Source organism: Natrix helvetica (assembly GCF_964273705.1).
Source record: "Natrix helvetica genome assembly, chromosome: 5".
NCBI classification, from domain to species: Eukaryota; Metazoa; Chordata; class Lepidosauria; order Squamata; family Natricidae; genus Natrix; species Natrix helvetica.
In genome coordinates, this window is record NC_138551.1 from 54878826 (window position 1) to 54901710 (window position 22885).

Here is a 22885-nt window from a genome sequence, read left to right on the forward strand (position 1 = left end):
TGCCCCATTTCTTTTCTGTTGAAAGTTGTGGAAGGATGGATTTCTCTGACAAAAGCCTACAGTCATTAATAGAGTGATGGTAAACAGAGGCAGCAACTGAGGACAAGAAAGGCCAAAGGAGGCAAAAAAGTGAGAAACACTCTCTCTTCCTCTGGCATTTCCTTTGATCATTATCACATTAAATGCAAGACAAAAGAAGGAAAAAGACTAGAGAATGTCATTCAAATCATTGCACATTCTCCAAAATTCACAGAAAGGATAAAAGCCTGAAGGTAACTTCAAGTACCAAGAAGTATAAAAGCCTTTTCTATCCAATTCTGAAAATTTTGAATCAGCACGAGTTTCATCGTGATATTAAGGCAAGCCCTACATATAATATCAGTGATTCCTTTTGCTTTAATTTAAAGATGCAATTTAATTTAAATTGTATTACATTCTACCACTCCCCCATTTATTGGTCCCTGTACTATCATTCTTTCCACAGGAACCTTTCTTTTGCACCATAAGATAAAGAAAAAAATTACATTACCTCTGGAAAGTTATAAAGATTTGAACTTTTTCCTTAAAGAAATAAATCAGAATCTCTCATAGATATCCCAGGTAATAAGCACTGTACCCAGAACTCTTCAAATAAAGGGATTCACATAAAAGCTTCTATTTTCACTGTAGTATTCAGACATTACATTTTCTTATCACTGCAGCCATTTATTATGACTATCCCTCAACTCTTGAATTTTCATACTAAAGCAGGCCAGGTAATCAAACTTCGACATAATAGTCTCTGGACCTTGACTTTTATGTCCAGTAGATGCCAGTCCCTTGGTCTTCCCTCTATGATTGTAACATTTTTTTTCTCTGTTATTTCATCACTTTATACCAGATCCCAGAATCTGGATAAATGAATGCTAAAATTGGATTCTTTACTATAGCAGCAATACACATGGAAGACATGGAATATTATTCAAAGAACAGAAAAAGTGTTTCTCAATTTCTCAATGACAAGGGAGCAACTGATGATTAAAATGAGTAACAGATTGTATTTTTAATGGTAAAAAACTGTTATGGCACCAAAACCAAGTGACAGCCACTGAGTTCTACACTCAGATAGTAGTATTTTAGTTTTTGATCATAAGCAATTGCTACAAGAAGTATGCCTGTCTATAAGAAAGTTGAATATATTCAAGGGGGGCTACTTTACAAAAAACAAAAAAACCTTGACTACACTCCACAGTCAGCTTCATAAAGGCACACAGCCATTGGCATTAAACTAAGTAGATATATTTCAGCATAACATCATGTTGAATGGCATATCAACAGTGCCAGGATTCTATCCCTTCCCACCCAACCCCATGGATTGACAGATGGTTAGCTTCATTATTCAAAATAGCATTAAAATGAATGTGTAATAGGTACCCCTTAATTTCATTTAATATTGTGATTAGCATATCAATTTATTTTATTCTCTGTGCACTGGGCATACACATATATGGACGTGCATGCATTGCAGACATACTTATTAAATAGAATGAAGTTTCTGGATTTGATGCTCTGTTGGATAGAAATAATATAGCAGGGAGTAATGCATAATATTCTAAGTAGCAAGTAGTTGGAACTGAAACTCCCTGCAGCAGTTGTGATGTGAATTCAGATGTACCCATACTTAGATAAGTTCCAATGAAATGCAACATAGACTTTAGTATGATTATTCTAAATAAGCACAAATTTGAGAAACAAAGCTTAGAAGTCTTTATGAGTTGGGTTCAGGCATGTTATTACAGTTATATAGTAGATCAGAAACTCGTGGCATTTTTATGATTAACACTATTATGGCATACGTTTTCACTGACTCCTAGCAGCTTTACAGTTATATGAAATAGGCAGATTACAAACACTGTTGTAAAGGGAGGGAAATAAAGGTGGACAATGAGAATAAAGGCAAATAAAATGGAAAATAAATGGATAACTAAAGTTATTATTAATTTGATCCCCATATAGTCATTTAAATTAGATTGGAGGTGGGTGATTCTCCAGCAACAAGGGCTGCAAAACAGATCTATGGATACACAACATGAATATTGATAGAGAGACAGAAACAAGGAGACCATGAGTTCTAGTCAGTCTTAGTATGGACCTTGGGCCAATCCCTCTCTCTGAGCCCCATGAAGAATACAACAGTAAACCATCTAAAATATTTCTATGAACATTTCAAGGATTTATACAGGCAGTCACCAGGAGTTAAGAAGTAGGAGAAGGAGAAGGGAGAGGAGGGAAAAGGGAAAGAAGTTAACATACTGTATGCTGTCCCTCAAACTTCGTTCTTTATGTTTTCACATAATGCAGTATAATAATATAGAGAAGCTGTCAATCAGATTCCTAGACTTAGTTGCACTGAATGACATGTCACATTACATAACAGGAAGGACACTTACGTCAACTCAGTCAGTTGCTTGTCAGGATGCTATAAGCACATCCACAGCATAGCCTATCTGTGGGCATTATGGTATTTGTTGCAAGCTAGAATTTTTAATATAGAGATTACACTGCAGGACAGCATACTTTTCTTACATCCAAATAGGACATATGTGCTGTGCATTGATACACAATCAATGCATTTTAATAGTCCTATAATTAATTCTATGGAGCTAAATCAGAGTGGTCTTGGCTATTTGTGTTACTGACTTTCTGTCATAAAATGAAATTCCATGTGCATGAAGATCATATAAACAAGCAGAAACAAAGACATGGAAATATTTTATTGTAATATTGCAAGTTATTGACTGTCTATAATTTATAGAGAATCATATTGATTGCATCAGTGCCAATGCAGCAATTTTGGTATACACATTGACACAGCAATCAGTACAAATATTTCCCAATAATAGTTTATAGCAACATAAGTGAAGCCATAATTAACTAGATTTGTTACGCAGATATACAGTTCCTGAACTAGTATGATTAAGGGAAGGGTTATGTCTTCTACAGACTTCTGTCAATTGTGATAATCCTGTATCTATTGATCTGAAAGTAATAGCCAGGATATCTACTACTACTAATACCTGCTAAAAACATAAATATAAGACATAATCAAATCCTATGATGATGGCAGTCATTTATGGCTAGTCTCATGCCATTGGTCAATGGGACTCTTGTAAAATAATGACAGAAAATCACCTGACTTAATTGACAGAAAATCAGCTGAGTCCTTTTTTTTTTGTAAAACCTATCACACTCTGAAATTATGACTGTTCTGTTTAATGGAGTGCTGCCACCCAGAAGGCAGCATATGCAAGCTATGTGGAACTATGGCATTACACATAACAGCCTTTGGTTTCTCCTATACTTCAAGACTAGAAAAAAATGCCCTGCATATTTCTTCCATGGCACTTAATGGCACTTAAAAAAATTGCCTTACCTCATCCACATCTTACTTTCTTACCCATTCTAGGGACAAGTGGTTTATTAAATTGGAGGCAAATCAGAAAGCAAGCTTTAAATGTTGTCCCCACAAACATTTCCATCCTTCCAGGACAGCACCAGGATAGAAGCTGTTTGGTCAACAAACAATGGCAATGTGAATGAAAGTTGCTTGTATACACACTGCATTGGAAATGATTTGCCAACTTAACAAGCTGTAATGTACAAAGTACATTAATGCACATCTGCAAGTGGTACATTTATTCATAAACACATAGACATATTTACAGCTTTATAAACAGCAGTAGTTAAGTCATCCTTATTCTGAATTCTAGATCACCCTCACCAGTGCAGTAAGTCCTTGGATGACTTGAAGAATCTATATTGGGTTTTATAGATTTGCATTTTGGAACTGGAAGCTTATGAGGTTCCTTCAGTTGCAGCTCTCAAAAATCAGTTGGATTTGGAACAGGAAAGACAAGAAAGTGTCATTTTAACCCTTAAATAAGGAGAGCACCAATTTCAAAAGAAAATAACCCTAATTCTCTTGTGAAACAACTGAGAAATATAAGAAGTTTTAGTTTTCACCCACTTTGTGATATCCTCTGGGATTTGAGGTCCCCTTAAAGTAATATTTAATTGCCTATTGTCTAATATTCCCTAAGTAGATTTAAAGCATGGCTGTAATAAGATGACAAAACATGGGATAGATTATAAATCCATAATTTGGACGAGGAATGGAACTTATTAAGAACAAGGGCATTTAAGATGAATAGTGTAAAAGAACATCATATAATGAGCCATATAAGTCTATGAACAAGTCTCCCAGTGGAGTTGGATATACGATTCAGTGTTTATGAGGCTTAATAAAAATAAATGGAGTAGAAATTCCTGCAGCTATGGATCTCCCTGTCTGTATAAATTCCTATCCCCCTCCCTGGGTTAAATCCTACTCAGCAGCTGCTTTGCCATCAGTTCACCCATCCTCACAATGTTCTACAGATAATGAACTCTGCATCACCCTAGGCAAGTGTCTTGTTAATAACCTTGGCACTGACCATGCATACCTAAGCCAACCCTGGCCATTTTACATTCATTTTGCAATGAAGTTAGCAGTGTAGATAGGCCACCAAAGTAGGCTACATACAGAGGGGCTTCAAATGTCTGGTAACCAGAAGCAAAAGACAACAAAATATGAAGGTAAAGAAAGGAAGAACTTGCCTGTAGGATCTGGTAGTACTATGCATTCTTTCTGAATGTTTCGTGTACATAATGTTGAATCAGAGTTCAATCAGATCTGTTTTATTTTTGACTACAATTCCAGTAATGCTACATTCATGTAAGGCCAAAAAGAGTGACACTGGAGCAACAAGTTACAACTCAGCAACATCTGAGCTCTTCTAGATAGTCTTGAAGTACATCTGCTAGTATCCTTGACTAGTGGTCATGCAACTGTAGCTGCTGGAAGAGAGTCATAGTTTAGAACTATCTGGAAAAGTTTCCTATTCCTAAGGAAATGTTTTAGCTTCTTCTGTACTTAAGAAGATGGCAAAAACTAATTCTCCACCACCACCTCTTAATGACAGCAGGATTGTTTTTGATTTAATTTTAATTGTCTTTTGATTTTAATTGTATTTTTACTATTCCTATGTGTAATTTGTGTTTTATTTATACATTAAGCATTGCAGATATTGAACAACCTCCCCCCCAAAAAATATTGAATACACTCATTTTATACTCAACTGTCAGAAAAATAATAATAAAGCAGACATCCGTTTGAAAGCATATACTTTTGTGTACATTTACCTAGTGGTAGTGTTTATTGGACTTGGCTGAATGCCAAATTTATAGTGGAATAGACATTTTGAAACACTTCTGTGAATTTCAGGGCAAAATAAGTAGTGGTTCCTTAAATTTATCACAACTAAATCTAAACGTTTTCTTACATCGGTGAGTAATTTAGCCTTTTAGAAGCTGCAAAAAGGTAACATTTCTGTAAAAAGAAAAAAAAAGTCTTCTTTAATTTGAGCAAGGGGAGAAAAATTAAGAGATAACAGATAAACATGATTTACTCTAAGTCTTGTGTAATGGTTAGCTTGAGTCCAGCTTTATGGACTCTTTCAGTTCTATTAAAAAAAAGTTCTTTTTAGAGCATTGACAAAGTAAGTAAGTATAAAAATTGCTTCACATTTTGGCAGACCTGTTTCTGTAAATATCACCAAACAACAAATGTTTGTGTTTTTTGTGTATCTATGTATGAAAGCTAATATAAACTTCCTAAATTTATTTCTCTAAAATATATATGGTATGTATATATTCAGGCTTTCTTCAATGGAAACATATGGTGTGCTTGCAAGATATCATTGGCAATGATATGCCAACGGGCGACACCAAGGAGCAGGGCCTTCTCTGTGATGGGCCCAACCCTCTGGAATGACCTCCCCCCCGACATTAGAACCACTACTGACCTCCGCTCCTTCCGGCAAAAATTGAAGACTCACCTGTTCCGATTAGCAGGCCTGGCATAATTACAACTGTCCCTCCTGGCAAATGTATTAACTGGTTATTTTAGGGGTATTGTTTTTAACTTATTGTGTGTGTTTTAGGGGTTCAAAATCCTATATTTATATATATTGCTTTGTACAGTTCTTTTAATTCCATTTTTAACCTCCTCCATTCCAACTGTACATATTCAATTTTTATTGTATTTTGATATATTTGGCATGGACTGTACACCGCCCCGAGTCCCTTTTTGGGAGAGGGGGCGGTCTAGAAGCATGAATAATAAATAAATAAATAAATAAATAAATAAATAAATAAAAATTGATCCTGACTGGTCAAGGTTTACTCAGCCTCCTATCCTTCTGAGATCAGTAAAACGAGGAGCCAGATTGTTGGGGATAATATGCTGACATTATAAAGTGCTGAGAGCAAGCCGTAAAGTGCTATGGGACAGTATATGTCTAAGTGACACTGCACTCACATTTTGTTTGTTTGTTTGTTTGTTTGCTTGCTTGCTTGTTTGCTTATTATATGCCCACCTCACATGACTCTCCTTTTCAACTCTGGATCTCCAAACATCATCTCAGATTTGACTCTCAACTCTGGATCTCCAAACATCATCTCAGATTTGACTCTCAATACAATATAGGAAGCAAATCAGACCAAGTCAAAAGAGATTGTTTTCAATTCTCTGAATTCAGAATGAAATCCTAGTTATAATACACTAAAGGTATTATGTCTGTTCCAAAAGTCTACTTCTATGACTGGAATGGAAGGTAATGGAACCACTAAACCTATAAGACCATGCTGACATTTTAGCAAGCTTTTTGTTTCTCTGCTTCAACCCATCCTAGAAGACAGCTTTCCTCCCACATATCAACATTTTTCTCCATTTGGTAGAATAAAGGGAGACCAAAAAAAAACCTGTCTCTTGGAGAAACCATTGCAAGTGGTGGGGCAGGAATGTGTTTCATATGCATTTTTTCAACACTTCAAAAACACTGAAAGAGTATCTGTTCTGTTTCTGAGCAAATAAAGGCATACAGGTGAAACTCGAAAAATTAGAATATCGTGCAAAAATTCATTTATTTCAGTAATGCAACTTAAAAGGTGAAACTAATATATGAGATAGACTGCAAAGCAGTCTACATGCAAAGCAAGATAGTTCAAGCTGTGATTTGTCATAATTGTGATGATTATGGCTTACAGCTCATGAAAAACCCAAATCCACAATCTCAGAAAATTAAAATAGTACATGCAATCAATAAAACAAGGATTGTACATAGAACAATATCGGACCTCTGAAAAGTATAAGCATGCATATGTACTCAGTACTTGGTTTGGGCTCCTTTTGCAGCAATTACTGCCTCAATGCGGCGTGGCATGGAAGCTATTGGCCTGTGGCACTGCTGAGGTGTTATGAAAGACCAGGATACTTCAATAGCGGCCTTCAGCTCTTCTGCATTGTTTGGTCTCATGTCTCTCATCTTTCTCTTGGCGATGCCCCATAGATTCTCTATGGGGTTCAGGTCAGGCGAGGTTGCTGGCCAATCAAGCACAGTAATCCCACAGTCATTGAATCAGGTTTTGGTGCTTTTGGCAATGTGGGCAGGTGCCAAGTCCTGCTGGAAAATGAAGTCAGCATCCCCATAAAGCTCGTCTGCGGAAGGAAGCTCCAAAATGTCCTGGTAGACAGCTGTGTTGACCCTGGACTTAATGAAGCACAGTGGACCAACACCAGCAGATGACATGGCTCCCCAAATCAACACAGACTGTGGAAATTTCACACTGGACTTCAAGCATCTTGCAGTGTGTGCCTCTCCATTCTTCCTCCAGACTCTGGGTTCTTGGTTTCCAAATGAGATGCAAAAGTTGCTCTCATCAGAAAAGAGGACTTCGGACCACTGAGCAACAGACCAAGTGTGTTTTTCTTTAGTCCAGGTAAGACACTTCTGACGTTGTTTGTTGTTCAGGAGCGGCTTGACAAGAGGAATGTGACATTTGAAGCCCATGTCCAGGATCCGTCTGTGTGTGGTGGCTCTCGATGCACTGACTCCAGCATGGTTCACTCCTTGTGAAAATCCCAATGCTTTTGAATGGCCTTTTTCTGACACTCTTCTCCAGGCTGCGGTCATCCCTGCTGCTTGTGCACCTTTTTCTTCCACACTTTTCCCTTCCACATAATTTTCTCTTAATGTGTTTTGATACAGCACTTAGGGAACATCTAACTTCTTTTGCAATTATCTTTGAGGCTTTCCATCCTTATGGAGGGTGTCAATGATGGTTTTCTGCACAACTGTCAGGTCAGCAGTCTTTCCCTACTGAACCTGACTGAGAGACCATTTAAAGGCTCAGGAACCCTTTGCAGGTGTTATGGCTTAATTAGCTGATTAGAGGGGGGACACTTTGAACCTAGAATATTGCACCTTTTCACAATATTCTAATTTTCTGAGATTGTGGATTTGGGGTTTTCAGGAGCTGTAACCCATAATCATCACAATGATGACAAATCACGGCTTGAACTATCTTGCTTTGCATGTAATGAGTCTATCTCATATATTAGTTTCACCTTTTAAGTTGCATTACTGAAATAAATTAACTTTTTCACAATATTCTAATTTTTTGAGTTTCACCAGTATGCACTATTGATCTCTTTAAATAAAGTCATATTTAAAGAAAGACATATTTACTTCTCCCATCAGGATGCCGCTATAGGGCATTGCATGCCAAAACAATTAGACATTATCCCATGCCATCACTCTGCTAACCACCTAATTTCCTTAGCACTCTCTTATGCCTAAGGATATATAACCATGTAGTAGGGTTGTGTTACTATTATCCTTCTCATTTTTCTTCTATTCACCTTCTATTAGTATCTTACAACTTCACTTTGTTGGTTGTATCTTATGATTTATGATTGTATGTTTATGATGTATGATTTATCCCTTTGAGCTTATGCACCAGAGACAAATTCTTTGTGTGTCAAATCACACTTGGTCAATAAAGAATATTCTACGCATTTTCCTTCATAAGGAGTTGAGTCCCCATCTATTCTTCTTCTACACATTGTTCCCCTCTATTTATTCCCCTCCTTGAGAAATTAGGGGTGGAAGATCCCTAATTTGGACCTAATCGTATCTCCACAACCTCTATTTTGGGAATAGGGACATTTTCAACAGCAGCTATTTTATGATTAACCTTTTCTTAAAATGCTAACTCTATTGGTAAATTTAAAAAGCAAGGGATTTCTCCTACACATTGTATTCAACATTTTTAAAGCAAACTAAAACAAAAGTGGATACTATTGCAGGGTTTTAGGTAGGCTACTGAAATCAATGATTTTCTATTGGGAAGCCAAAACTATAATCTAGTTCTAAGATTGTTTCCTGCTTGCTCCTACTTTAAAGTCATGAAATATAATAATGAAGAGCAATGAAACAGTCTAAAAGAAAAATTGAGTAAGCCCATATCTGGATACTATTTCTTTGCATGCTTGATAAATAAAGGGTAAGTAGACTTATGTTTCCTCTGGATTTATGGTGAAATCAGCACTAGTAGATTATGATGGGTTTCTTTCTCTTAAACATAAGAAATACAGACCTTTATAAAATAGGGAAATTTAGAATTTTAATCTCTTGACTGTCCAAGCTAGAAAATTAACGTCTGTGTAGAATGGCATTTAAATGAACTCTTTTCTTTAAGAGAGTTCAAGCAGCAGAGAACATGTTAATTCCATCTTTGAATGTTGGTGCAAGTGGTTGTCCATGGCAAATGTTCTATGAAAGTAATGGCTTTAATTACTGTTTTCAATATCACCGTATTCTGTTAAATGAATTCTGCTTGCTGAATACATGGTTTGAGAACAACCAATTTAACAAAAATAGTATATGGTTTTCATATTTTCTTACCAGTAATAAAAGTTGAAAATGCAAGATATTTAGAAACATAGGGCCATACCACAGCCCTATCTTCCTATTTTAAATAGTTGTTTTTAAGAAGACTGACAACACTGAAGCGAAGTGAACAATATGCCCTTGTTTTTGGCAGACTGTTTTTACTCATAGAATTGTAACTGTACTGTTCAACAAAAATAACTGCACCTAATTAAATACAGTGATAATTACCAAAGATAGTTGATAAGAGATAGTTTCAAAGAAAACTTTCAGGTAAATATGGTTTGTGTATATGTATGAAAGGGGTGGCTCCCAATTAATTGCTATTTTCATAAATTGCTTCAAATTAGTGGCCAGATTACAAAATTGCAACACAAACTATTAAAAAAAAAACAAAGTGGAAGAGAACACAGCAAACATTAAATTAATAAATAGCACAATATAAATAAACAGCACTGGAAAGAGTGAATGTAATAAAGAGCATCTGTAGGTAAATGGGAAAACATCATGGACTGATGAATAGCCTTCAATTATAATGAGATAGATATGGCATATAGCTTCAAAGTTTTTCATGACAAAGGTGAAATATTAATGTACATCCACACAAGAAGAAGCCACTTATATTATCACTGAGCTGTTGAATAATGAAAACTTTTCCACACATATAACCTAATGTCAGCTTTCTTAAGCAAATGGCAAAATGGATCAGAAAATCCATTTTGATGCTGTGATGAACCTTAGGTTTCATCATAATTTGTTATGAGCTTGTATAAATAAACCGATGGCTCACATGATTAGGGAAGATTATTGCTACGCAAATCAACTGCACAGCCAACCAGAGACAGCACTGACCCTCAACCAACCCCCCCAACCAGTACTTCACCTCCCAATGACCCTCACCAAGACCCATCACAAGACTCTCACTTGTGACTCACATCTGACCTATCAAAAGACACACCAGAAGTCTCTCATTTGACATATCCACACCTGACCCATCACAAGACTCATCACAGGACCAAGACTAGATGGAACCCTCACCTGACATGATGTCACCATCACAAGACCTATTGACCACATGAAGCTCTTATAAACAGAAGAACACTGACACCCCCTAAAATCTGTTAAAGATGTTACCTGGCTTGATAACAAAATGTCGAGAAACCAACCCACAAGCTTAGAGAATGAAAGTTCATTCTCATCCTACTCCTGAGCTACAGATATTTGCCACAGATATTGCAAGGTCATTGATGTTAAAGACAATTAATTGAGAAATATTTAATATAATGATCATATAATTAATATTACATTAATGTTAGCATACTAACATTAATGTTAATATTAAGTGATTATTATATTAAATTTAAGTGTTAAATATTATTTCGATTGAAGAACCAGAGTAATATATAAGAAATAAAATATAGCTCCTAACAAGTCATGGTTGGCTGAGAAAAATAATCGAGCACCAGAAAGACCTAAATAACATTCTCTATTCTCCCCAACAGGGGGTTACTGTTTACTATATATAACATGATAAATCCCCTTTGGTCAAGTAATACATGACATATACACAAAGCCAATTTGTTCCATTTTGAATTTTAGCCATTTTGTCTAAAACTAAAATATCTGAGGTCCAATTTCTAACTGTAACTAATAAAAGATTTTCATTCCTTAGGAAATGAAATATAAGAAGACATTAAAGGGGATTAATATCTTACTATAGAGGATCAATCTCTTACTATAGATCTCCCATGATAGCAAAGCAGACTTCCTATACCCATAGAAAACACAAATCAATGTAACTTAATTGATCATAAAGGCAAAGATAGCATTCAGGGATTAATTAATAAATACTGACTGTGATTATGACAGTTATGGAATAAATAGTCATAGCTACTTGATGTAACCAGTTTAACCAGATCCAATTTGCAAGACAGAGCCATAGCTGGATTCAAACAATAAAATATCTCATGACAATAATGGCTGCTTATTGAATAACCAAGTAACTGGCTTCACTTACTATCCCCAGTCATAATTATACTTTACTAACCACAACAGCAGGCCTGGCATAATTACAACTGTTACCTCCTGGTAGACGTATTATCAACTGGTTATTTTAGGGGAATTGTTTTTAATTTAATTTGTGTTATATTTTTAGGGGTTTTAAAATTATATTTATATATACTGTTTAGCTGTACAGTTCTTTTTAATTCTATTTTTAACCTCCTCCATATTTAACTTTGCATATTTAACTTTATCTATTTATTATATTGTGATGTATTCTTTGCATGGACTGTACACCGCCCCAAGTCCCTTTTGGGAGAGGGGGCGGTCTAGAAGCGCAGTAAATAAATAAATAAAATAAACAGATAAATTAACTCAGTACTCTAAAGAAACTAAGATATTGGTTAGCATCAGTGACGTGCGGTGAGGTTTATGGCTGGTGAGGCTGGTGATGTCATCAGCGTGAGCCGCGGTCCCCTTCATGTTGACTCAAGAAGGCGGGGAATGGGACCACGTGTGCAGGAGGCTGAAGCAGCTTCAGCCTCCTGCACACATGGTCCCATTCCTCGCCTTCTTGAGTCAACATGAAGGGGACAGCGGCTCGTGCTCCGCGGTCCCCTTCATGTTGACTCAGGAAAGCGGGGAATGGGACCACATGTGCAGGAGGGAGGCTAAGGCTAGAGGAGCCTCCTGCATACGTGGTCCCATTCCTGGACCACGTGTGCAGAAGGCTCCTCAGCGCCTTTTCCCTTTTTCCCTTTTTTTTATTTTCGTGATGAGAGCGGTGAGGCTCTGCCTCCCCTGCCTCCCCTGACCGCACGTCCCTGGTTAGCATAATGAGTAAATATAGTGCTTACATGGAAAAATCCCCAAATTCAACATCTTTAAGCATAGTCCTGCCAACATAGAGTTTATCGGATAAGCAATTGAATGCATTTTTACTATAATGTACATACCCTGTGACTAAAGCAGTAGTGGGTTGCTGAAATATTAGCCAAACCAGTAGTGGAATTCAGGCCTGGGTCACAGAACCGGCAGCAACCCAGGCTTGCCACGCCCCCAAACCAGTTACCTCGTGCACAGGTGATTGTTCATTGTAGTTCATTGAACTGCACATGCACACACAGCGCACATCTGGTTTGCGCGTGGGTTGCAAAATGGCAGTAATGCCACCAGCAACCCACCCCTGGACAAAAGGCCTCAGTTTGTCAAGCCATGCTATGTCCAAAGGATGCTAGACCAACCAAGGCAAGATAGTAGTTGAATTGCTGAAAAATCTACACACAAATCTGCATCGATTTTAAACGTTCACAAGGAGATAATTGTATAGGGAACTTATCTCATATTAACTCAATCAAGGCTTTAAGATATCAACTTGGTTTAACTAACATTAACTAACAATTTAAGCAGGAATGTTGTATGGTGGCATAAATATTTTAGCCAGATCTTGCTAGAGTCATGGAAAGCACTATAAACACGTTCCTTTTTCTCTGATCATAAATGTTTATAGCTTATTGCTGTCATAAATTATGGCAGACATTAAGAAGAGAATTTTGATGATTCTGTGTAAATTGTCCAACAAAAGTCATTTAATGAAAGCAATATGCTTTCAAAATGATATACATGTTTCAGGTCTGAAGACACTTTAGAAAACTGATATCTTTATAAAAACCACCTTTCTTTCTTTCTTTCTTTCTTTCTTTCTTTCTTTCTTTCTTTCTTTCTTTCTTTCTTTCTTTCTTTTTTCTTTCTTTTTCTTTCTCTCCCCTTCTCTCTCTCTCTCTAACTTTCTTTCCTTCTCTCTCTCTCTCTCTCTTTCTCTCTCTCTCTCTCTCTCTCTCTCTCTCTCTCTCTCTCTTTCTTTTATTTCTTTCTGTTAATTTGTAACTGTCCATGATATGGTTTATCCAGTGGTGGGTTTCAAATTTTTTTGGAACCTACTCTGTGGGTGTGGCCTCCTTTGTGGGAGTGGCTTGCCGGCCATGTGACCTGGTGGGAGTGGCTTGGCAGTCATGTGACCAGGTGGGCATGGCTAACTTGGAAAATGTGGTGAAACTCACTTAACGATGCTCTTGCTTAGCAACCAAAATTTTGGGCTCAATTGTGGTCATAAGTTCTTTTTCTTTCTTTCTTTCATCTCTCTCTCCCACTTTCTTTTTTTCTTTTTCTTTTTCTCTCTCTCTCTGGCTCTTTCTCTCTCTCTCCCTCTCTCTCTCCCTCTGTCATTTTCTCTGGGTGTCTATCTGTCTGTCTCTCTCTCTGTATCTCTGTCTCTCTCTCCTCCTTCCCCCATCTCTGTCACTCTGTGTGTGTGTGTCTGTCTGTCTCTCACTCACTCTGTGTGTGTGTGTGTGTGTGTGTGTGTCTGTCTCTCCCTCTGTCTCTCTCCCCTCCCTTCCTCTCTCTCTGTCACTCTGTGTATGTGGGTGTGTCTGTCTCTCACTCATTCACTTAATCACTCACTCTGTGTGTGTCTCTCTATCTTTCTCTCCCTCCCTCCCCCTCTCTGTCTCTGTGTGTGTGTGTGTGTGTGTGTGTGTGTCTGTCAGTCTCTCTGATTCCCTCCCTCACTCCCTCTCTCTGTCTGTCTGTCTGTCTCACTCACACACACACACTGTGGTCACCTTGTTGAGTGTTCCAATCACATTTGAAACACTCAACAACTGGCTTGCATTTATGGTATTTTGCAGCATTCTGCAGTCATAGGACCAAAATATATGCTTTTAACCATATATTTTGGTCCTATGACTGCAGAATGCTGCAAAATACCATAAATGCAGGCCAGTTGTTGAGTGTTTCAAATGTGATTGGAACACTCAACAAGGTGACCACAGTGTGTGTGTGTGTGTGAGTGAGACAGACAGACACAGAGAGAGAGGAACAGAGAGGGAGTGAGAGAGGGAATCAGAGAGAGACTGACAGAGTCTGACAGAATCAGAGAGGTACTTTTAACTACCTGGCAGCGGCGTTTTTCCTTGGGGGGCTCCTCAGAACATCCTAAGACTTCGGAGGGAAGCCTCCAGCCCGGAGCAGGAGCAAAGCCCCTTTTCCAACTGGCCTTTCCTCGCTTGGAGGGCTTTGGAGGGAAGCTTCTGCATAAGCCCGGCCGAGTGACAACAAGTTCCCACCGTTACAAAGCCTCGGAGGCTGTAATTTTCTGAGCTGTGCGCGCCCGCCTGTTTTCCACGGCGTGGAGCAGCAGCGAGGTTTGTGTGGCCGGCAATCACTCCAAATGCCATCTGGGAAGACGAGGAACATGAGGGGGGACCGTTGACGGCCTCCGCAATCATCGCTCGCCTCGCAGAGCCTCGCTGCTGCTCCACGCCGTGGAAAACAGGCGCGCGCGCACAGCTCAGAAAATTACAGCCTCCGAGACTTCGTAACGGCGGGAACTTGTTGTCACTCGGCCGGGCTTATGCAGAAGCTTCCCTCCGAAGCGTTCTGAGCCTCGGAGGCTGTAATTTTCTGAGCTGTGCGCGCGCACCTGTTTTCCACGGCGTGGAGCAGCAGCGAGGCTCTGCGAGGCGAGCGATGATTGCGGAGGCCGTCAACGGTCCCCCCTCGCGTTCCTCGTCTTCCTGGATGGCATCCTGAGTCATTGCCGGCCTCGCAGAGCCTCGCTGCTGCTCCACGCCGTGGAAAACAGGCGCGCGCGCACAGCTCAGAAAATTACAGCCTCCGAGACTTCGTAACGGCGGGAACTTGTTGTCACTCGGCCGGGCTTATGCAGAAGCTTCCCTCCGAAGCGTTCTGAGCCTCGGAGGCTGTAATTTTCTGAGCTGTGCGCGCGCACCTGTTTTCCACGGCGTGGAGCAGCAGCGAGGCTCTGCGAGGCGAGCGATGATTGCGGAGGCCGTCAACGGTCCCCCCTCGCGTTCCTCGTCTTCCTGGATGGCATCCTGAGTCATTGCCGGCCTCGCAGAGCCTCGCTGCTGCTCCACGCCGTGGAAAACAGGCGCGCGCGCACAGCTCAGAAAATTACAGCCTCCGAGACTTCGTAACGGCGGGAACTTGTTGTCACTTGGCCGGGCTTATGCAGAAGCTTCCCTCCGAAGCGTTCTGAGCCTCGGAGGCTGTAATTTTCTGAGCTGTGCGCGCGCGCCTGTTTTCCACAGCGTGGAGCAGCAGCGAGGCTCTGCGAGGCGAGCGATGATTGCGGAGGCCGTCAACGGTCCCCCCTCGCGTTCCTCGTCTTCCCGGATGGCATCCTGAGTCATTGCCGGCCTCGCAGAGCCTCGCTGCTGCTCCACGCCGTGGAAAACAGGCGCGCGCGCACAGCTCAGAAAATTACAGCCTCCGAGACTTCGTAACGGCGGGAACTTGTTGTCACTCGGCCGGGCTTATGCAGAAGCTTCCCTCCGAAGCGTTCTGAGCCTCGGAGGCTGTAATTTTCTGAGCTGTGCGCGCGCGCCTGTTTTCCACGGCGTGGAGCAGCAGCGAGGCTCTGCGAGGCGAGCGATGATTGCGGAGGCCGTCAACGGTCCCCCCTCGCGTTCCTCGTCTTCCCGGATGGCATCCTGAGTCATTGCCGGCCTCGCAGAGCCTCGCTGCTGCTCCACGCCGTGGAAATCAGGCGGCGTGCACAGCTCAGAAAATTACAGCCTCCGAGACTTCGTAACGGCGGGAACTTGTTGTCACTCACCCGGGCTTCTGCAGAAGCTTCCCTCCGAAGCCCTCCAAGCGAGGAAAGGCCAGTTGGGAAACGGGCCAGAAGACAAGGAACAGCAGTGGCGGCGGGGAGTCAGCCCCGATGCAAAAAAAACGCCAAGGGGGCGGGGCCGGAAATTACTTCCGGGTTCATTCTTCAACCGGTTCGCACGATCCAGTGCGATCCGGTAGAAACCCACCACTGGGTTTATCTAAGAACAGATGGACAACTACAATCAGAACATTAGATCTTTCATGGGTACCACACAAATGAATTTCAGTGGATTTTTGAATTGCCTTTGAATTTTCTTGTGAGAAGCTGGCATAAAACATAAAAAAAAATCTTCATTTTTTTCTCTCTCTGCCTCCTTCACCCTTCCTTCATTTCCTCACTCCCTTCATCCCTCCTAAGAGCCATCCCTCCTTTCTTCCCTACTCCTTTTCTATTTTTTCCTTCTCCCCTCTCCCCTTCCCTCCCTTCTTTCATCCTTTTTTTGCATCATCCTTCCTTCCTTTCCTCCCCTTTTGCTTGTGGTAAGTTTGCAAGGAGAAAGTCAGTTGAGAAACCAGCAGGAAATTGCAAGTTAAAGGGCAGCAGAAGGTAAATGGCTGTGGTGTGGTGGGATGGAGGGAGGAGGTATGGGTCAGGAAGGATGCAAGAGATGTTTCATGGGTCAGGGAGGGCACATATGGATCAAGTAGGTACAAGGAAGCAGAATGGGTGAAGAAGGATATAAGGAAGCTTACAGAGGTGTGCAAAAGGTGCAACTCAGGTAGTGCTGTGCAGGCAGGGTGGTGCAAGTTTGAAAGGATGACTTGGAGTGCTTGAAAGTATACAAGAGATGTTGTGCAGGTCAGGGTTCGGTATGGGCCAAGCAGCATCCATGGGTATGCACAAGAGGTGCTCCCCAAGTCATGGAAGCCACACTGGGCCAGCACTGCTTAAGAAAGATACATGGAGTTGTGTAAGAGGTTCTGTGAAGGTTGTGTATAGCACATAGGAGTAGCATGGTCAGAGAGAAGTTTAATGGTGCACAGGAGCTTTATCTATTCAAAGAAAGAAAGAAAGAAAGAAAGAAAGAAAGAAAGAAAGAAAGAAAGAAAGAAAGAAAGAAGGAGGGAGGGAGGGAGGGAGGGAGGGAAGGAAGGAAGGAAGGAAGAAAGAAAGAAAGAAAGAAAGAAAGAAAGAAAGAAAAAAAGAAAGAAAGAAAGAAAGAAAGAAAGAAAGAAAGAAAGAAAGAAAGAAAGAGAATTTGACACTAGAAATTTCTATTATTATAGTGAATCCATATATTACAAGGTAAATGATATGGATTACGGTAATTACTTTATTGTTTTGAGTTTGTAACAATGTTTGTTCCAGATAAGCATTTTTAACAAATTGTTCACAATGGATATAGCCAAAAACCTGATGTATAAGGGGATTACCCAGAAGGTTGTGGAAAAGATAACAATCTCCATCTACCTAGTAATAAAACCTCAGTGCAGAAACCTTGGGAACTTTAAATTTTTGTCAGATTATAATACGCGTAACAGCTGAAAAGAAGAAAAAAGAGGTTTTCCTCTAGTGTCTTTAGAAAAATGTGCATTTGAGATTTCTTAGCATAAGAATTTGACTCTTCTGAAATAGTTCTTAATATAGCTCAAAGGCGTGGAGATGCATGAAATATAAATACTGTTTATCATAGGAAAAAAGTTTTAAAAGACCTATTTTGGAAAAAAAGAATTTTATAGTCATCTAATTCATATGATCAAAATACCGGATGATATTTAATACTGTATATTAAATAAAAAACTACAGGTATGTATATATATGATATATAGGCACACACACGGGCACTATATAGGTGTGTGAATACAAGTGGGCTCCTACAAGTTTGGACCGGTTCGGCCAAACCAGTAGTGGTTTGGTAGCCTGGGTTGCTGGAACTGGTATCGACCTAGGCCTGCCACGTCCCTGAACTGGTTCTCCTACAGGGCCGCCATCTTGATTTTTTGTTCTGTGCATTCGCAGAACAATTGTAATTGCACAAATTAATGGTTTTTTCCCCTTTTTAAAACATTTTTCTCTATTTTTGTGCAAATGTGCACGTGTGCGCACCAAACCAGCAGTAATGCCAGGAGGAACCCACCACTGATTTGTGTGTGTGTGTGTGTGTCTGTGTATATATGTGTGTGTGTGTGTGTGTGCGCGTGTGTGTGTGTGTGTGCGTGCGTGCATGCATGCATGTATGTTTTCGTAGATTTTCACAGGTGTAGGTATGCTGGTCTTGTTGTATTTGGGTCTTTTCCCGTGTAAGATTGAGATTGTCTTGGCAACATTTCGGCGAGGTCCCACTTGCAAGTAACAAGCACGAAGCCGAAAACACCAGCCTGAAGATGGAGAGTAGGACCTCGCCGAAACGTTGCCAAGACAATCTCAATCTTACACGGGAAAAGACCCGAATATATATATATATATATATATATATATATATATATATATGTATGTATGTATGTATGTATGTATGTATGTATGTATGTATGTATGTATGTATGTATGTATGTATGTATTTGTGTTACAACCCCTGGTATGCCCAAATATGGGAGGAAGCTCACTACTTACCCAGTAAGGGTATGGCTAGCTGATGAGAGCTAAATAGCTTGAAATGGATCTATACTAGTCTCCCTTTATTTATTTATCAGCACAAATACAACACAAATATAAAAAGGCAACATTAAAAAAAATTTAAAAATGGTTTTCTGCCTGGATGGTTTTCTGTAATGAGCCGAAGGACAGAAAGAGGGAGTAGTGAGCTTCCTCCCATATTTGGGCATACCAGGGGTTGTAACACAAATACATACCTATTTCCCTGGCTCAGCTGATAAAGGAGGAGAGCCTGTGGCTTAGTGGCTAAGACTCCTGCCTAATATGTAATACAGCCCAGGTTCGAATCTCAGTAAGTGTATGGCTAGCTGATGAGAGCTAAATAGCTTGAAATGGATCTATACTAGTCTCCCTTTATTTATTTATCAGCACAAATACAACACACACACACACACACACACACACACACACACATGTATGTGTGTGTGTGTGTCTGTGTGTCTGTGTGTCTGTGTGCGCGCGCACGTATACTAGGAAAGATGGGCCTCAAACATTTGATATCTTTGGACTACACCTTATCAAATATGGAAATTCGAATGTTTCTAGCTACTTCTTTCTAATTTGAGATACAAGAAAATGCAAGAGCAGTCATATGATATAGCTGGTGAATATCTGTCAACCAAATTTCTTTCCCATATTATCCTAGGAAAACAATGGTGATGGTTGAGTTAGAAAGATAATCTCTTGCAACATTCTGAGTTCCTTGGAAGAACCGTTTAACACAAATTAAACAAACAATTTAAATAATGGAAAAAATACAATCAACAGGAGTATCTTTGTTTTCATTTTGCGCCTTTTCTTAATATGGATGTTACACCATGATGCCTTTCAAAAGCTGACCAAAAGAGATTTCAGATCTCACTAAGCAAAAAACAATCTATGCAAAAAGGGGAGATAATATTTATTTACAGATAGTTGTCTTCGGAGGTCACATGGTAATGAGTCATGTGAACCTTCAAAACAGCTATTTTAGATTCAAGATTGAATTTTTTCCCCACAAATCTTAAGAATTTCATTAACTTTGTAGACAGACAATAGGGGTTTTTTCATATAATGACAAAATAACACAATGTAATTTGATTTTCTATAGCATGCCCCACAAGCAAGCCACAAAAGCAGACCAATCAGAGACATTCATTAGTAAGTGCTGCCTTTAGTCATCACTTCTTTGACAGTTGGAGAAAAACAATGTTTTATGATAAAAACAAGAGTATAGTTATGTCAAATCTCACAAGCAATTATAAAAGAAATTCTGCTTGAATGTTTGCACAGAATAAGGGCTAGAAAGGTGTTGAGTCAGAGAAAATGGACAGCTCAAAAATGGGATTTGCAAACAATAATTTATCTAGGAAATATAAGAGGTACACGAAATAAGAAAAAAAATATTGTGGTTGCTCTTGGACACACACACACACACACACACACACACACACATATGATAAAAGAAAATGATGAAAATTCAGCAAAGAAAGTGAAATAAAGGACCATAATCCAAGTTGAAGCTTTCACATTCACATTCAAAAATATAGTGCTCTTTGGACTAATATGAGGTTGCATGGAGAATGGACTTAAATAGTGAAATAGTTCTGCTATGTTAAAATTATTTAAGGAATTGAAAAATCAAGGAGGAATTTTGTTGAAACTTGTGAAATTCTACGATATAGGAGTCTCGCTTCTTATTTCTTGAGGTTTCCCAAGCCTTAAGAGACTGTAAAAACAAAACAAAACTAGCCATATCACACTTTTATGAACATACTTATCACATGTCAGGATCAGAAGCTGCTGTATATTGTACACTATATGTCATGCTCACTCTGTCTCTCAAGGCTTAGATAGTTGTTATAAAACCATACATTAGAAACTAAGATTGAAACAAAGCTTGGCATATGAAAGCAGCCTTCCTCATGAAATGTACCTAAAGATGAATGGCAGTAAAACTCATGACTTGAGCATTAAGAAGTTTGGGGAGGTAGATTATTACTTTTTAAAGAAAATAGCTTAATTTCATGCCTGAAACAAGTTTTGGAAATAAGCCAAACTTCAGCTGTGTAACTTAAAAAAAAATAGAGTAAACACTGTAAGTAGAAAGTTCCTACCAACTTTTAAAAGTAAAAATATGATAAGTAAATAGTTTTATTGGGATTATTGACTATTAATTTGGTCCAAAATTTCTTCTGCTTCTAGGCAGCACAGTTCTGTACCCTGTTTTCTCATCCTGGAAAACCCACTTTCTGTTACATATTGTAGCTGCTCCTTTGGCCTTTTTCTCAATAAATCTGTCCCCAAAAGTCATATGATTTGTTTTTAGGGGCAGTCAGTTGACTTTCTAGGTTGCTTCTGTGATGCTTAGGGGGGGAAAAGATCTCTATTGATTTATCTTCTCTATGTCTTCTTACAAGTTGTTTTTTTCTTTTTAAAAAGGCACTAATTGTTTCATTTGCCTCCACAAAATAGTGATATCCCAAAAGGGTGGGGGTCTTAGCAAATCTTTCATTTTATATGAAAACAGCAGAAATCATGAGATCCTGTATGATATTTTTTTTTTGGCATAATCTAGCTTCCAAAAATTTCAGGGTAAGATACTTGATGGTCTCATGAAAATTTGAATGACACATATTCAACATTTTTAATGATACCGGTGGCCCAACAGGGTTCCATACATATACTGGATGATTGTGATGGAAAGAAAACCTCACACAGCACAGATGTTTGGGCATGACATATTGAATATTAGGATGCCCAAGCATGCGTTCCCTAAAAAGCGTAGGAGATTTGCATCATATATTGAAACATTCTGAAGTTAAAAGAAGTTGATAATTTTCTGTTTATGGATATATGCATCCAAAGTGAACAGAGGCTTATCCTGAACTAGGCTTCACTAATTAAACTGAAGCAGCAAAACCAAATCTCACAGGGCTATAATACACAAGCTAAATGTAGAATTTAAAATGCATGTGTTTCTTCTACCTGCCAGGAATAAGGGAAAAGACACAATCCAGTTCTGATGGGCTCTGCTTGGTTTATTGGGTAATATATCAACTAAACCTAAATTAGTCTGTTTTCTTTTCTACTACAAAAATATCTAGAGGCTTGATAGTCCTGGAGATGGCATGGTGCTTTGCAGAATGCATTATTTATTTATGGTCACTTTCCTATCTATATTGTTTTGCCTTGTTTCCCTGCCACTAGTAATTGTAACAAATGTTAATAACAAAGCTCATACAATTCAAAGTGCAGATTGCAAATAATGTAATCTCAATTTAAGGAAAGGATAAAACTAATCCAGACTGAAGATACATAGTCACGTTCTTCAGCAACACATTTTACACCAAATAAATTTAGTTCTCAGCAGCTTGGGAGGCATGGAATGGAAATGTGATAACCAGCAACTGAAGCAGTCCAATGGGCTGCAGTATTATAAAATAAGGTCAATGGAGTGTGAATCCATGACATTAATATGGGTTTCTATGTTTGGTCTCAAAAGCTAGTTTTGCAAATTTGTTTATATATCCTGCCTTGATTATTTTTATACATGTTCATATTCAACACATGTCCATGGAGATTCTCAATCATCCAGGTCATGGTTGTCCCAAACATGCTTTTTCAAAAAGCACTTGGCCTTTGTTTTTGTTGAAAGTGTTTTGCTTCTCATCCAAAAAGCTTCTTAGAAGTGAAGAAACTTTTTGGATGAGAAGCGAAACATCTTCAAGAAAAAACAAAGTCCAGTTGCCTTTCAAAGAAGCAGCTTTGGGATATTCAATACACCTTCCTCCTATTTTCA

At 39.1% G+C, this 22885-nt stretch overlaps 1 protein-coding gene across 1 annotated transcript in view; it reads right to left on the reverse strand.

The window, feature by feature from the left end:
* Nucleotides 1-22885, reverse strand: part of SORCS1 (sortilin related VPS10 domain containing receptor 1) — a 454044-nt gene that overhangs the window by 156285 nt on the left and 274874 nt on the right.